The sequence below is a fragment of the Phragmites australis genome, chromosome 18 (assembly GCF_958298935.1).
Source record: "Phragmites australis chromosome 18, lpPhrAust1.1, whole genome shotgun sequence".
Taxonomy (NCBI): Eukaryota; Viridiplantae; Streptophyta; class Magnoliopsida; order Poales; family Poaceae; genus Phragmites; species Phragmites australis.
This window is the reverse complement of record NC_084938.1, coordinates 12553350-12570133: the sequence shown is the minus strand read 5'-3', so window position 1 is coordinate 12570133 and position 16784 is coordinate 12553350.

The following is a 16784-nucleotide window of genomic DNA, read 5'->3' as shown; positions in this document are numbered from 1 at the left end:
TATGCTTAGTTCCGCTGCAATGTCTTTGTTGTTTGACCCTCGTTGGTTCCTTTTGTAAGATCGAAGGTATGTTTAAGTTAAGGATATTATTTCTGTTATTCACTTATGATGTCACTATATGTATAAAATTTGATCCTGGCATACAAATGGTTTATATTTGGTTTGGTCTAAAAACTAGGTGTGACAATTTGGCATCATTACCTCCTTGAAAATCTTTGCAGCATTTACACGGATCACAAGAGTCTCAAATATATCATCACTCAAGCTGATCTCAACATGAGGCAAAGGAGACTGATTAAATTAATCTAGGACTACGAGTTGGAGGTTTACTATCATCCTGGCAAAACAAATGTTGTCACCGATGCCTTGAGCCGAAAAGCTCCATGCAATTGTTTTATAATCTTGCTTGAAATTTCCACACTTTGTGATGACTTTTTGAGACTTGAAGTCAAGATGGTCTTGGAGGGATTTCCTACCAAACTAGAGATAAAATCTACCTCCTCAATTAAATCAAAGAACAACAAAGAATAAGGGAATGTCCCAAATTTGTTACAAGAAGAAAGATGGCAAGACTAGTTGCTTTACTGAGGATGATCAAGGTGATCTTTGGTTTGGGAAACACTTAGTGGTCCCTAAAGTCCATGGATTGAGGAAAAAGATATTGGATGAAGCTCATGAATCCTTATTGTCCATTCACCCTGGAAGTATCAAAATATAAAGACCTCAAGCAAAGGTTTTGGTGGACTCGTATGAGGCCAGAAATCGCTCGATATGTGGTCGAGTGTGATGCTTGTCAAAGAGTGAAAGTGGGTCACCTCAAACTAACTGGTATGCTCCAACTCTTACCTATTCCTTCATGAAAATGGGAGGAGATCAGCATGAACTTTGTTGTTGGTTTACCCAAGACTTCTCAAGGGTTTGATTCTATTTTGGCTATCGACGACTAGTTCGCCAAGTCTACGCATTTCCTTCCCGTCAAGACTTGCTATAGCGCAAAGGAATATGCGGAGTTGTATCTCTCTTAGACCATTTGTCTCCATGGTGTGCCTAAGAAAATCATCTCCGATCAGGGCTCCTAATTCACCTCTAATTTTTGGAAGAACCTCTATGAAGCTATGGGCACTGATCTTTTTCATAGCACCGCATATCATCCGCAAACTGGAGGCCAAACAAAGAGGGTCATCCAAATTCTTGAAGATATGTTGTGAGCATGTGCTCTCACCTATGAAAAGAATGGGAAAGTTGTTTGTCATTCGCAGAATTCTCATACAACAATAGCTACCAATCGAGCATAAAAATGTCCCCATTTGAAGCACTTTATGGGAGGAGGTGTCAAACACCTCTAAATTGGTTTGAGTCCAGCGAGAGTCCATCCTTTGGCCCGGATTTGTTTATGGAGGTCGATAGGCAAGTCAAGACCATTCGTGAGTGTTTGCTCACAGCGCAATCTCATCAAAAGAGCTATGCTGATCATCATCAGCATGAGCTCATGTTCAAAGTTAGAGACTTCATTTATCTCAAGGTCACTCCTCTAAAAGGGACACAACAATTCCATGTAAAGAGAAAATTGATGCCATGATATGTTGCCCCTTTCCCAATTGTTGCCCGGTGGGGCGAGGTAGCCTACCAACTGGAGCTACCTTTATCCCTCTCTGTCGTGCACAATGTCTTCCACATCTTGCAATTGAAGAAGTGCCTCCATGTTCCAACAGAAGTTGTGGCATTGGATGATCAAGACATTCAACCCGATCTTTCTTATTGTGAGCACCCAATTTGCATCATCGATGAAGTCGAACGGAAGACACAACATCACTTGATTAAATTTCTCAAGGTTCAGTGGATTAATCACTTTGAAGATGAAGAAACATGGGAATACAAAGATCAACTTCGTGTTGACTTTTCCGAGTTTTCTTCCAATATGTGAGTTTTGTCTTAGTGTTCATTGTTCATGAATCTTCTTCCTATGGTTGGTGTGCATCACTTGTGTGGAATGGCATTTCTATCATCCCATCCACACCACCCTTTCCTCTTGTAGGACTTTATCATTCTTAAATTCCTTAGATATGCAAGCAATCACTGTCAAACTAACTGAGAAACTTACTTCCATCCTCTCTTCTCATAAATGCTACTGGGACTTTTTACTTGTCATGTTAGTGAGCTGAACTAAGGAAGGACGATAACACATCGAGCACTCGATCAATGCCCACCTTTTATCTTGTAGGTTTTTTATGGAGTTAATATCTTGTCTAGGTGAATATGACACTACGGAACCTAGGAGTTTTTTATTCCACGACACAGAGTTTCTAAATTCTGAGTTATCATTGCAGCATCATCATGCCACCTAATCAATGTTTATATACCAAAGTTCATGTAAGAAAAAACCTACATAAATTTATCTAAAATACTATATTAAAGCTAGTCATTTATGGTAGTATATAATTAAATCCAATTATGCAAAACTTCTTTAAGTTCAGAGCTAATTATGTAAACAACCTAAAAGAGCTGCACTACTCTAAATTTTGAGCTTCATACCTAGATCTATATTTTGAGCATCATACCTAGAACAATTAATTCTAGATCATCATGAAAAAATCTAGATCCAGATCTAGATATAGTAGATCTATCTAGCTCTCAAGACCAAATTAGAACACAAATCTAGGTCATCTAAACGAAATCTAGATCACTAATACTTAGAACAAATCTATATCATCAAGAAAAAAATATAAATCTAGATTTGTAGATCTATTAGATCTTATGACCAAATTAGAACACAAATCTAGATCATCTAAACCAAATTAGAATATAATGCTCACGTTAGTTGTCAATGATTGGTGAACCACCAATCTCACAAACTTGTAAAAATAGTATGAGATATTTCAAGTAGACGAATCATACAACACACATAGAGATTTATACAAGTACAAGCCTCCCTTAGAATAATAGTCCTACGTCCTGTTAGTCTTGTATTAATCTCTGGGACTATTTACAAAAGGGTTGTTGGGATTTTGGTTGCAACTCAGTGAACAGTAGACTTATAACATTGTGTGTAATGGTTGTTCCTTGATATTACATCAGTTAGATGGGGGTATTTATGACCATAACTCAGCAACCACGATCATCATTACATTTGTGTCCCTTATCCATAGCAATATTGCACTTAACACTAGGGAATATCCCTGGTTATTCCTGGGGTATTACTATTAATGTACATTCACAAAAGTCTTTTCCTAACTGGGCCCAACACGTGTCAAAAGGGACCCACATTGGGTCTCCCTTCGGGGCTACTGGCGATTTCCTTCAGGTTATCTTCTATGAGAGCTGCCCAAATCGCATTCAGCTTAATCGAACGTGCTGACCGGCTGTAAAGATGAGAGCTAGCACACACCCGAAAACCGACATGCCATGTGCTAACACATCTATACCTCCCATTGCATCAACCATTCGATTAAAACGAGTGGAATTATGGTATTCCTGATACATGCCTAATAGGATCACACATGTACCTTTACAACACATTCATCACGATAAGGTACAACAACTACTAAATCATATTACAACATGGTTCGATAGGAATTATCAGAGTGAAAGGTAGTTAGTGTCAGGTTGTTCACAAACTTTGACCCAAAACAAAGACTAAAAACTATATTATAGCATGTCGTCTCTAATACATCATTCATCTAAATACGCAACGGAAAATATGTACAACAAAATAACAAAAAGTAGCTAATGATGGTTTTGCCCTTAAGCATGACTGGGGTTAGTCTCATGTCGCTTCGCTTTACTCTTGCCCATCACCGCTATCGGTGGGGTAAAAGTAGCCAAATATCAGCTCGTCCTCACCTACAATAAAAACTCAAAAATAGGACCGTGAGTACGAAGGTACTTGCAAAACTTACACATATGAGTATATATATTCCCAACTCGAAGGATAGTGCATTTGGATGATGGCAAGCAAACTAAGCCATAAGCTAACACACTTGCTTAAATGCCATTTTAATCATCTTAGTATGAAGACTTAAGTGACTCAACTGATATGACCCTGTTTTTCCCAAATCTAACCATAACTTAATGAGTAAAGTTAAATCGGTGAACAACCTGAAGGGATCACATCAACCTTTCCTTATCACGCTCATACCCAATGAGCATGACCATCATCTCAAGAACACTTGACTCTACAACGAAGTGTTACGAGACCAAGCATGCTATTGACCGAGAGCGCAATAATTCAAATTGATTTTACACCCTATAGGGGTACATCTTTACCCACATGACATGAGTCTGTCCTCTTGGCCCTCATGACAACCTTTCTCATATGTGCTATGTCAGACCGGCCCGTGCCTACACTGTCGAGGATACCTAGTTTCTGTTGTAGGGCCACAAGTTAGTCGATGCACACGACATAGATAATCAGCTCATCCGTCCCATACACGTATATGTGGCAAGTACGTTAAGTGTTGGGCACAGGCAAATGATGAATCGGTTTTTAATCAACTCAAGTAGGGCCACGACATCCGAGACTCCTTTCTCATTTGTCCCTACCACCTGCTCAAGTTTCATAAACCAAGAACACTTACCACATTAACTTACTTTCATCGCAGAGAGTATATTATATTCCTACAACTCCCGAACGATGGTGACATCCACTGCTCGACTTCTACCGATATGCTAAGCATGGCTAAGCATATATTAAACACTAGACTTGATTCTAATCATTACCCATGGTTACAAGGAAATGGTAATATCAATCACAAGAAAGATAATGCAACAAGATAGGATATACCCATTTGACCTTCGTAACTCAAAACTTACTTAATGCAGCTAACTCATACAATAATAACAAGTTCATACACATGACCATTATAAAATAATGGTGCAATATGATTGATGCTTGCCTTGGTTCTCCTATGCTTCACTCACATATACCTCTGGTTCGATCTCAATTTCAATTTCTTGAATTGTCAACATGTCACTCTCTAATCAATAGAATAATGCATCAAATAAATAAAAGAGTGTGCTAAAAGATATGCTTTATGATGCATGATCATAAATGAGATGCACTGTGACATGCCATTAAAACATTTGCATAAGAAAGCTTGATGGATTGGGCTAGAAGAGATTTAAACTACACATTGGATAACCTAAGCTCACTGGATTCTAAGCAATTAGCGGTCAGACCGGGTGTGGTGGCTGCCAGACCCTAGGCATTGAACAGAGAAGAATCGGTACTGAGAAGCTATGGTGGTCAAACTGGACCCATGACAGTCAGACCGCGGGGTCTGGCGGTCAGACCGTCCAGAGTGGCGGTCTGACTCCTAACTATGGAGTCTAAACTCAACTCTAACTGGCCAAGTTCCAACTTGGCGATCGCACCGGCCCAGGTGGTGGTCAGACCGCTGGGTCTGGCCAATAGCACCTCAGCGAGGTTCTCTGGCGACGGCTCCGGCGACGCCTTCATCCAAGGGTGGTACCAAAACACTCTACAAGAATAGGGGAGTTCAGATCTATAAGCCCCATCGATAACATCCAAGGCTAGGGGTGGAGCTCAGATCTAAGCAAATGGGGGTCGGTTGGAGCTCGGGTATGATTGGGAAAATGGTGTGGGAAGCTTCTTAGAGTGTTGGCTGGCTCTGGGGAGGTCTCGATTTAGAGATTGGACTCTAGGATGGTGCTCGGCCTTGATTGTGGTGGAAGCAGGATGCGTGGGAAGCATCTCTGGCAAGGATGACAGTACGGAGGAGCTCAGGGAGGTTTGGTGAAGCTCGGGGATGGTCTTCTCTGTCGATCTCCGACTGTTGTGGTGGTCGAGGTGGTGCTCCAACTATCTCTCTCTCTCTCTCTCTAGGTTTTGAGTCGAGGGTGGAAATGAGGGAGAGATGTAGTGGGAGGCGGTCGATGGGGCTTTTAAGTGAGCGTTCTAAGCTCTGGCGGTCAAACGGTCAGACCATGGGTGGGTCCACATGCAGGAAGTTCTTCCTCCTTTCCCTTTTTCTACCAATTCTTTTCCCCTTCCTTCCTAAATGGTTTTGGGCTGTATAAACCATTCCAAAGATCATTCTCACTCATAGGTATATGGTGAAAACTCAAGTCACTTAACAATGTACCATTTTAAAAACATTTTGAACACTTAAAACAAAATCCAAAAACATAAAACATGATGCCATGATGCATATGTGTGCTCTATGGCTACGTTAGGATATTTGTGGATGTGACATCTTCTAACCAAATTCTTGCTAAACCGCAGGTTCCTCTTGAGGTAGGCCTTTGTTCTCTTACCAAATGTCTTCTTGTCACACACTAGTACATAAGCTATTTTCCCAGACACCTAAGTTTCATTTCTACAGGCGGTTCGTAGGACCAACCACCTGAGAAAGTGGCTGCGGCCCCGTGAGAAAGTGGCTTCTGGACTGCCTGTGAAAACTAAATTCCACAAGCGGTTCCTTATATGAACCGCCTATGGAAACATCTCCATTTTTCCAGGCGGTTCATATAGTCAACATGGAAATGTCAAAATGTCATCAGAATTTATCAACAATTTGCTTCAAAAAATGTAGACTAAGAAAAGCAAAATAGTTAGTTCAACTAAGTATGGCTCAATAATAATGCCACTTGATTCCTTTTCTTTCCTATACGAAAAGTTTAAAACACATACATTGATTCCTTTTCGTTCCTATAAAGTAATATTATTGCATCTTTCTATGTAACAATAATCCAGTTGTCGAGTAAGTACCATGGAGCCTAAGAGACCGCTCCCAATAGAGGGCGCCTCGGCTCCGAGGCTGTTCCCAATAGAGGGTGCCCCGGCACAGAGGCCGCTCCCAGTAGAGGCCTCTCCCAATAGAGGACGCCCCAATACAAGATGGAGCGGATGCAAGCAGGAGGTCGGATAGGAGCCCAAGTCGGCATCATCCGTCCTCCTCCAACAACAGTGAAAGCTTGGGCTCGTATCACAACCCGAGCCCTGTTCCGTGTGATCAGGAGATCCGAGGTCGGGAAAGTGACAACAACTACGATCCCACTGAAGAGGTATTTAGTTAAGTCAATGCATTTTATACTTCTTAAATGGAGAAATATCTTCTGTTCATGTCAACTCTCCTTTTTTTCTCTAGAGGGTGAGGGTGCAAAGATTTTCGCATCGATCATCTGTGCCACACCATTCTGCGCCACTACCCACAGCTACCTCTGTGCCCGAAACTTCAGGTCCCTCTGGGCCTACACTGAAACGAAGAAGGGGTGAGCATAGCAAAAACAAGTTGTCATCTGGCATTTATACAATAACACAGGTCGGTGTTGAAGGGGAGCCTGTTGCACCTCATGAGGCCTGCACCAAATTCCGCAACAATTGCGGATTTCTTGTCAAGGAGTACGTCCCAATCACTATAAATGGTTGGCGGTTGCTACCGGATGAGACGAAGGAGTTCCCATGGGCAACATTGCAGAGAACCATCCGATTCCCCTCGGGAACAGAGGAAGCCGCCGAACAAAATGCATTGAAAACTATGGGAAAGAGCTTCCGAGGCTGGAAGAGTGAGCTGAATAAGGACTTCGTGAAGAAGAATCTGGTACCCTTTAATAAATACGGAAAGATTACGCCAGACCAATGGGATACACGATATAGACAAGCCAAATGCGATGACGGTCCGTACACACTTTCCAGTAATAGCACACTTCTAATGCTTGTATCTTACTATTTATGACGAAGAGTCTTATTGAACTAACGAATACATTGCGTTTCTATTTGTAGTGCCACAAGAAAGATTTCAATAGCATTCTTTGTGGATACTAAGTTTGCCAATTTCTTAGGGTAAACGGGAGGTACACAACGAACCCTAAGGACGTAAGTTATCATTGCGCATGCATATTCTTATTTGGTTATGTTTCCGTTGTCAGTAGTGTTTTAACTCTTTTAGTTGTGTTTCCATTCCAGACAAGGATGATCCAATGTGCCAACCAATCTCTCACAAACGAAGATATCCAAAACGTCCAACATGACATGTGCCGATTTATTATGCACGAAGTCATCCACAAGAGTGGTAGATTCTTTGATCACGTTGACGAATTAGCTAGCCATCTGAGGCTTTATGAGTGGGAGAGGAAAGACTCTTAGTAATATAAGCTTGTGATGTTGTGAATATTATTGTACTTGTGTTAAATATTGAATTTTGTGAAATCTTTAATGATGTTGAAATCTGTATTGAAACTGTGTGAAATCTGGAGGGAATAAAATATATGCTCATTATTTTTTTTAAAGAAATACATACCACATGCAGTTCTCTTACGGAACCGTCTGTGGAAATCTTTATATCTATAGGCGGCAGCTAAAGTGGGTTGTCTGTGGAAATCCATTTTCACAGGCGGTTGGCTTAAGGAACCGCCTGTGAAAATGGATTTCCACAGGCGGTTTGTTAAGTCAACCGCCTGTGAAATCTATTTCCATAGGCGATTGGCTTAAGAAACTGCCTGTATAAATGTTTCCTGTGTAAATCCATTTTCACAGACGGTTCCTTAAGCCAACCGCCTATGGAAATGGATTTCCACAGGCGGTCTGTTTTGCACCTGTGGAAATCGTTCATTTTCACAGGCCTTCGGTCCCAGGTGAGTGCTCTAAACGCCTGTGAAAAGGTGTTACCACCCGCCTGTGATGACGTTTTGTGTGGTAGTGACATCCCTTCATCTTTAGGGCTTTGTTGTATCCCTTTGTCCTTTGGGCTTCATCAGATCCCCTTGTCCTTCAGGCCTTGGGTCTAGGCTTCGCCTCCTGGGCTTTGCTATCGCTTCTACCCTTTAGTATTCCTTTCTTTGCGTGCTCTCTTTAGTATCATCATTTGCATCCTCGGACCTCCAATCCTTTGATGTACGCCATTCGGCCTAATCCCTACAGAGCATAGGGAAAACATCTATGTCTTGATGTTAGTCTTGCTACATTGCCTTCAGGGTTGGCTGGTATGGCTGAAGTCAATGAACGGGGGCCAACATGGTACCATTCCACCAACAGTGGCCCCTTCACAGTTTTGGTTCTGACTTTGGTGGGTCGATATCGAGAATCTTTAGATAGTGGGGTGGCACCCTTCTCTCTGTCCCCCCTAGCCGGCCGAAATCAACCCCAAAAGTGACAAAGTTAACTTGTGATTTGGAAGAAAAAAGATATATATATATATATATATATATTAAACTAGAATATTCCCTTCAGTTTTTCACATGGTGACAACAAAATATAAAATTCGCATGGTAAGACCACCTGTCCGGCTATCACTAGATGGATCCAAAATATATCTTTCGCACGACCTATACAAAATAGCTATTCGCAACACCCGTACTAAGTTACTAACTATCACCTTCTTGCGAGGTGTACTACTAAAGTTGTAAGCATGTAGCAACTCGCGAAGCTGGATGGTGCTCTCGGAGGTGGGACCCATTGGGTGTTCTCGAGAGATAGGATCCACAACTTATCATCGCGAAGGAGGAGCACATAGCCCCCAGCCTGAATGGCATGTGTGTCCTCTCCTTCTTTGAGCCATACCTTCAAACAAAAGTCTTTTGGTGGTCCAGAAATCCAGCCACCTCTACTGCCAATGCACCACCATGATGCCTCCTCAAAGCGCTCCCCAGACTTGAGGTAATGGCTATAGTATGCTTAGATGACAATGAAAGTGCCTGTTTCAGCCTCTGTCTTCAGGCGCACAAAGAAACCACTTGGGAGGTTGCTTCGAACCTACTCTGGGAGCTTCACTAGTGTGAAGGCCTCCCCGTCAGCGGGTTAACGACCATGGCAGAGAATTGAAAATGCATCTAGGCCCCCTATATGAGTTTTGGCTAATTGATGACAAACGATTAAGGGACTAACGTGTTTATTAAGGTTATGAAAAAGTTTTAGTCCTGATGGAGAAGTTAAACGACAACGATATTCCTCAGAAGAAAAGAGAAGAGGCATGTAGTTACTCAATATGTTTTTATTTTTGAATTTGAGTTTAGGAATGTCGTTCTATCAAGAGGGACGCGTATTGATAGTTTTGATGGTGTCTCAGTGCTCATGATATTCTTCTTAAACCAATATTGAGAGACACAATAATCCACGGACACCCGGAAAGTTCTATCTTTTCTGAACTCGAAGCTTCCGGGTTGGGTCGGATACTCCAAATTCTAGATAGCAGCTCGAAGTGTCCGGGTAGAGCTCTCAGGATAGATTTATTGTTTTAACTCGGAGTTTCCGGGTTGGCCCGGATACTCCGAGTGACCGGTGTCTCTGGACTTTTCTCCGTTAAAGAGTCTTGGTTTGCACCTAAATATTTACCTAGAGTCTCCAGTTAACTCGGATACTCCAGGGTTCTGTGTTCATCCGAACCTCCGGGTAGGGTTTTGTACAGGCTTGTAACTATGCATTGCGTGCCAACTCAGAGTCTCCGGGTTAACCCGGATACTCCGGGTCAGTTCAAAAAGCACAATAATAGCTAGTTTTGAGGGGGAGGGTATAAATACCCCCTCACCCCCTCCTTCATTTACTGCTGAACTACTCGTGGACAAACTAATTTATAGACATTAAATAGCCCTCCTAACTCCTCTAAAGCCTTAAATCTTTGAAGATTTGGAGAGTAGAGTTGAGAGAGTGAGATTAAAGAGCTAGTGAGCTCAAATCCAATCTTAAGCACTTGAATTCATCGCCAAGCCGTCGATTCATGTTCTTTACTCTTGGAGCCTTGAGCTCCTAGACAGTTAGGCATCGCCTAGAGAGCACCCAAGCTTATGGAGTGCCCCGGGAAGTTTGTATTACCCCCAATGATTTGAGTAAGCAACCCTAGCTTGATCTTGGTGGTTGCTTGGGTGAGGAAAGGGTAGAAAGAGATCAAGCTCTTTGTGAGCTCCTCAATGGAGATGTAGGCCCTTCTTTGTGGAGTGGCCAAACTTCGGGATACAAATTCTTGTCTCCTTTACTTTTAGCACCTTTCTTGTTCTAGTTGATTTTGGGCGATTTGCCCCTATCTACTTGCTTGTGAGTGTTTTGTTGCAGGTTGTTGATCAATAGGTCTTTAGACATCTTTTAGAATATGTGGTAACTCATAGACTAAATTAGGTTTACTTAAAAGTTCTTATTTTTTCGATTTCCTGATCAGGCAAAACTATCCGGGTTCACTCAGAGTATCCCAGTCTGTATAACCCGGAGTCTCCAGAGTATCTGGACATTTTAATCCGCTATGAAGTTGTTAAATTTTAGGAAACATCTATTCACCCCACCTCTAGGTGACATCTCGTATATTCAGAGAATTCATCGCGCCAGTTGAATCCTATGAGGTAGCTTGCCTTGAAGGTTAACACCCTCATTCTCCTCCCTACAAATGCTGGGACATGCATGCTAAAGAGCCTTTCTTTGATTAGCAACTAGAAGAACACCTCTCTCGATTGGTGGACCTTATCGCTCTAGAGGATCCACAGGATGAACTGTGAATGGTCTCCACGATGGATGTTGTCGCGCCATTGGGCACAAACCGCTATGAAGGACGTGAAATCCCTTGGCTCAGTGAAGCGATTGACAATGCTTTGGAGAGCAAGTCATGAAAGTCCTACCCAGTCCATGGTTGTCTTAGATGAAACTTGACCAACATGGACATCGTTATCCAGCGAATGAAAAGGAAAACTGAGCAACCTTGAGCTCTTGTGAGGTTATGAGGGAATTACAGTGATGGGTTTTGTATTTATAGGGGGTGAGTTAAGCCAGGCTTTGGGAGGCGAACAGGCACAGGTCATTCGAAGTTAATGGCAACCTTTGTGACTTTCAATGGTATGTCAGGGGCTACAGTAACTCCGATGCTCTCATATATGGCTCAGTGCGGCGACTAGGGAGGTTCCTAGGCATTACATCACTCCTGCTCTTTCGGCCACGTATCGTGCCCACATGCTCTGATTTTCGCCGTCCATACGTGTTTCGTACCTTAAGGAATATGTGCGCCAGAACACATATCACTTTACTATTCACCCTACGTTCGATAGAGTGCTCTGGGTTTTCCGCTCGTGTTGTTTGAGCATGGCGTATATATATATGAGTGACCCCCACCCACCCACCCCCCGGTAGTAACTCAGTTCTCACCCCATTTCTTAGTTTTCACTTCAATCGCACCCCTTGCCTTTGTGATGTTTTAGGGGCTAGTCTCTACCCCTCGTAGGGCAAACCCTTTGTTCTTTCTAGTTTTCCTTCCTCCCCTTTGGGAAGATGATGAAGTCTGCGATACAGCGCACGATTGACAAGCTTGTTTGAACACCGCAATTCGGGGTCAGCCAATGCACTGAGAATAATCAAATTGAGTTTCTGGTGGAGAAGGGTTGACTTCGCAAAGCCAGTGAATCCCATGGTCAGCCGAAGAAGGTGTAGGTGGATGGAGAGGAGTGTGTCCCCTCGTTTGGTAGCATGTCCTTCATTCCCAACGTGGGGGCTGAATTGCCTGTGAAGGCATAACGGAACCGGTGGGTAGTGATTGGATTGAATTCTAATTTTATCACATCGTTACTAGAGGATGAAAGATGTCCTCCAATGCCACAGAGATTTCCTTCCAAAGGAGACTAAAGATGGAGTTCACCTCTATCGTCAAGGTGGAGGTCCAAGCCATCGTAACGATTTTGAATCATCTCATTATCCATGACCTCATCGAGGAATATTGTGCTACTGGTGTTGTGCCACTTTGACGAGCCACCTACAGAGTCCTCAGATGTGTTTCAACATTTCAAGATTCATCTTGTAGGGGCACCGGGTAAGTACATGTACCCCCTTCGATACGGCCTCCCGTGAATTGCTTGGATTGCTTTTTGTTTTTCAAGGAATGCTGAGAAGGTTGAGGCTGACGTGGAGGTGCTGCTGGGCCATACATGTTGTTCAAGCATGATGTAACCACGAATATGAAGGAAGCATGACTCAATCGCGTCATGGACACTTGCGGCCTTCTCTTTAGGCCACGCTTGTGATAGCCATGCAAATCGCATTCGGATTAACTGAACATGCCAACTGAATAGATGAGAGCACATGCCTGTCCACCAACGTATTATGTGCTAACACACATCTCAATCACCCATCGCATAACTATTTGAAAAGAAGTGCAATTCCAATATTCCTAGTACATGCTTTCTAGCATCACATATGTACCTTTACATACATTCATCACAATAAGGGACAATAAGTATAAAATTCCATTACAACATGGTTCGACATAGGTTATCAGAGTAGAAGCTAGTGTCAAGTTATCCACGAACTTGACCCGTAATGAAGACTAGAAACTATATTGCATCAGTTTCGTTCTAGTACAACATTCATCTAGATACACAGTGGAAAAATATGTACAACAAAATAGAAAAAGTAGCCCAGGATGCTTTTTCCCTTAAGCATCACTAGGATTAGTCTCGTGTTGCTTGACTTTACCTTGCCCTTCACCAGCATCGGTAGGGTAAAAGTAACCAAACACTGGCTCGTCCTCACATGCAACAAAAACTCAACAATAGAACCATAAGTATGAAGGTACTCGTAAGACTTACACATATGGGTATATATTCCCGACTCAAAGGATAATGCATTTGGTTGTGGCAAGGAAAGTAAGCCATATGCTAACTAAGTATGAAGACCTAGGCGACTCAACTGACATGAGCCACTTTTTCCCAAATCCTACCTATAGCTTAATGAATAACCTTAACCAAGTGATCACCCGAAGGATCACGTCAAACTTTCCATCTCATGTTCATTCCCGATGAACAAGACCAACATTTCAAGAACATCATGTGACTCTATGACGAAATGTCATGACAACAAGCGTGCCCTTGTTTGAGAGCGCGACAACTCGAATTGTTGTTACAACCCTGCAGGGGGGCACATATTTACCCACATAACACGAGTCTATCCTCTCGGCCCTCATAACAACCTTTCTCATATGTGCTGCATCAGACCGGCCCGTGCCTATGCTGTCAAGGATACCTAGTTTCTGTCAGGGCTCTTCCCCATTGGACACTACTAGGGTCCTCATCGCCCCAATATAAACTTCTCCATATCAACATTTTTCTTGACACACCATAGGGACACAATTAGTCGATGCACACACATATGATATTCAGCTCATCCATCTCATACACGGATATGTGGTGAGTACGTTAAGTGTTGGGCACAGGCTAACATCAGTACGATCCTTAATCAACTCAAACAGGGCTACAACATCTGAGACTCCTTTCTCATCTATCCCTACCACCTACTCAAATCTCATAATCAACACACTTACCACATTGACTCAACCATCATCTTATTACATGTCCTATAACTCACGAACGATGGCGACATCCACCACTCGACTTCTACTGATACACTAAGCATAGCTAAGCATTGATCGATCACTAGACATGATTTTAATTGTTACCCATGGTTACAAGGATACAGTAATGATGATGAATAATGGACAATTACCATATCCGGGCACCCTAGGGTTTCCTGCAATTATTGGGGCATATCTTTATCTTTAGGAAGAGAATCCCTTGGTGAAAGGAAACCACCCGTAGGTATCCAAGGCATCCTGTCACTGGGAAGGTTTATCTATAAGAATAGCAAGGAGGAGTCTAGAGGATATATGACACCCCCATATATATACGAAGTTAGGGGGCCCTGCTGAGGACAAGTCAACACGAGTCATTAGAAGCCTTTTGACAAACCAGAAGACACCTGAAGCCAAGCAAAAAAGTCACCGACTACGTTTAGATCCATCTAGGCTAGCCACAAACCCCCTTGTAACAGGCTTAGATCAATACAAGATAAACATGATGTAGGGTTATTATCCTCGCGGAAGCCCAAAACTATATAAAAACCCATGTGTGTTCCCTTGTGATTCATCTACTCAAAGCATCCACCAATTCTTCAACAAGTTCGTTAGATTTGTGGTTCACAAATCGTCAATAGCTGGTGTCATTTGTGGGGATCGTGACAAAAGGCGTTGAAGAATCTACATGCAACATGCCATCGGTATCACCTAATCCTTCACCGAGAACCAGTTTTTCAGATGAGGGGTTCTACAACAATTTTACCCCTCTCTCTGGCGAGCCAGTGATCGATCAGGTGAATTTCAATGATGAACTTTCTAGCGATAATTCAAGCAATGAGGTAAGTCAATTTATGGACCAATTCGCTAAGTATTATGGTATCGAGTTCGAACCACTCGGCTACCAAGACAACTATGAATGTCCAATTCTTAGCAAGTTGGGATCAATCCCCATAGCTTCTGACAACATGGATTGTCAAGACACCAACCTAGAGCAATCCAATGAAACATCCATGATGGATCTAGACACCTCCTCCAGCGGAGGTTACCCTTGAGAAGTTTTTGCTATCGGAGATAGGGAGACAATCTGGGTACCTTCGGGAAGCATGACAACTTCTGATCTATTCTTGTCAAAGCCTTTATCATCAACGTCGAAGCTCCACCAAACCGAATTATCACATTACCTTTTGGAAGATCAAGCATACTTGCATCAAATAGATTGTATAGTTGACTCCACATCTGGCTGCGATTATCTAAGCCTTCTCGATGCCTACTCTAGTTATCAGTAGATCAGCATACATCTAGAGGATGAGGAGAAGACCTCGTTTATTACTCCGTTTGGAGTCTATTGCTATGTTAAAATGCCGTTTGGATTCAAGAATGCCGATGCCACATTCAACTGAGGAATGCATATAACACTCCATGATCAAATCGGTCGAAATGTCGAGGCCTACATCGATGATCTCATTGTTAAAACTAAAAAGAAGGAATATCTCATCTTTGACCTACTAGAAACATTCAACAACCACCGCAAGAATTGAGTCGTGCTAAACCCAGAGAAGTGCATGTTAGGGGTTAACGCGAGGAAACTACTTGGTTACCTGGTGTCCTACTGGGGAATAGAAGTAAATCTCGAGAAGATCAAAGATTATTGAAGAGATGCAACCTCCCAAGTCAGTGCGAGAAGTTCAAAGACTAACCGCATACCTAGCAGCCCTTAGCCGTTTATTTCGTGGCTCGGAGATCGAGAACTTACCTTCTTCAAGTTACTAAGACAACATGACAAGTTTGAATGGTCAAAAGAAGCAGATGAGGAATTCAATAATTTTAAGAGGTATCTTTCTTCCCTCCCCCGCCGCCCATGTGGTAATCGCTCCTAACCCTAATGAAGATTTTCTCTTATACATCATAGTCGGACCACATGTTGTAAGTGGGATATTGGTGGTGGAAAGAGAAGCGCGAGACAAATGAGAGAAAAGCTAGCAACTGGTATACAACATCAGTGAAGTGCTCCACTGTCCTAAAGAACGCTATCCTAGGTGCTGAAGCTGCTACATGTTGTATTGATGGCATCTCATAAGTTACTACATTACTTCTAGGCTCACAAGATTACTGTACCATAAATATTCCCACTGGGCAAGATCCTGCACAACAGAGATGCAATCGGTTGAATCGCCAAGTGGTCTATTGAACTTGGAGAAGTCGACATCCATTTCATGCCTTGAACAGCAATCAAGTCACTAGCACTCTCCGACTTCGTGGCCAAATGGACAAAACCAGATCAACCACAGGATGACCGCGGAAACTTATCAAATGTATGGACTTTATTCTTCAATGGTTCACTCACACTTCAAGGCGTGAGGGCTAGGATTATACTGATCTCTCCAAGAGTAGAAAGCATGCAATACATTTTGTAGATCAATTTTTTGGCCATGAATAATAACGTAGCCAAAAATGAGAGTCTGCTCGATGGACTCCTAGTTGCTTCTGTATTGGCATCCACCACCTACTTGTGAA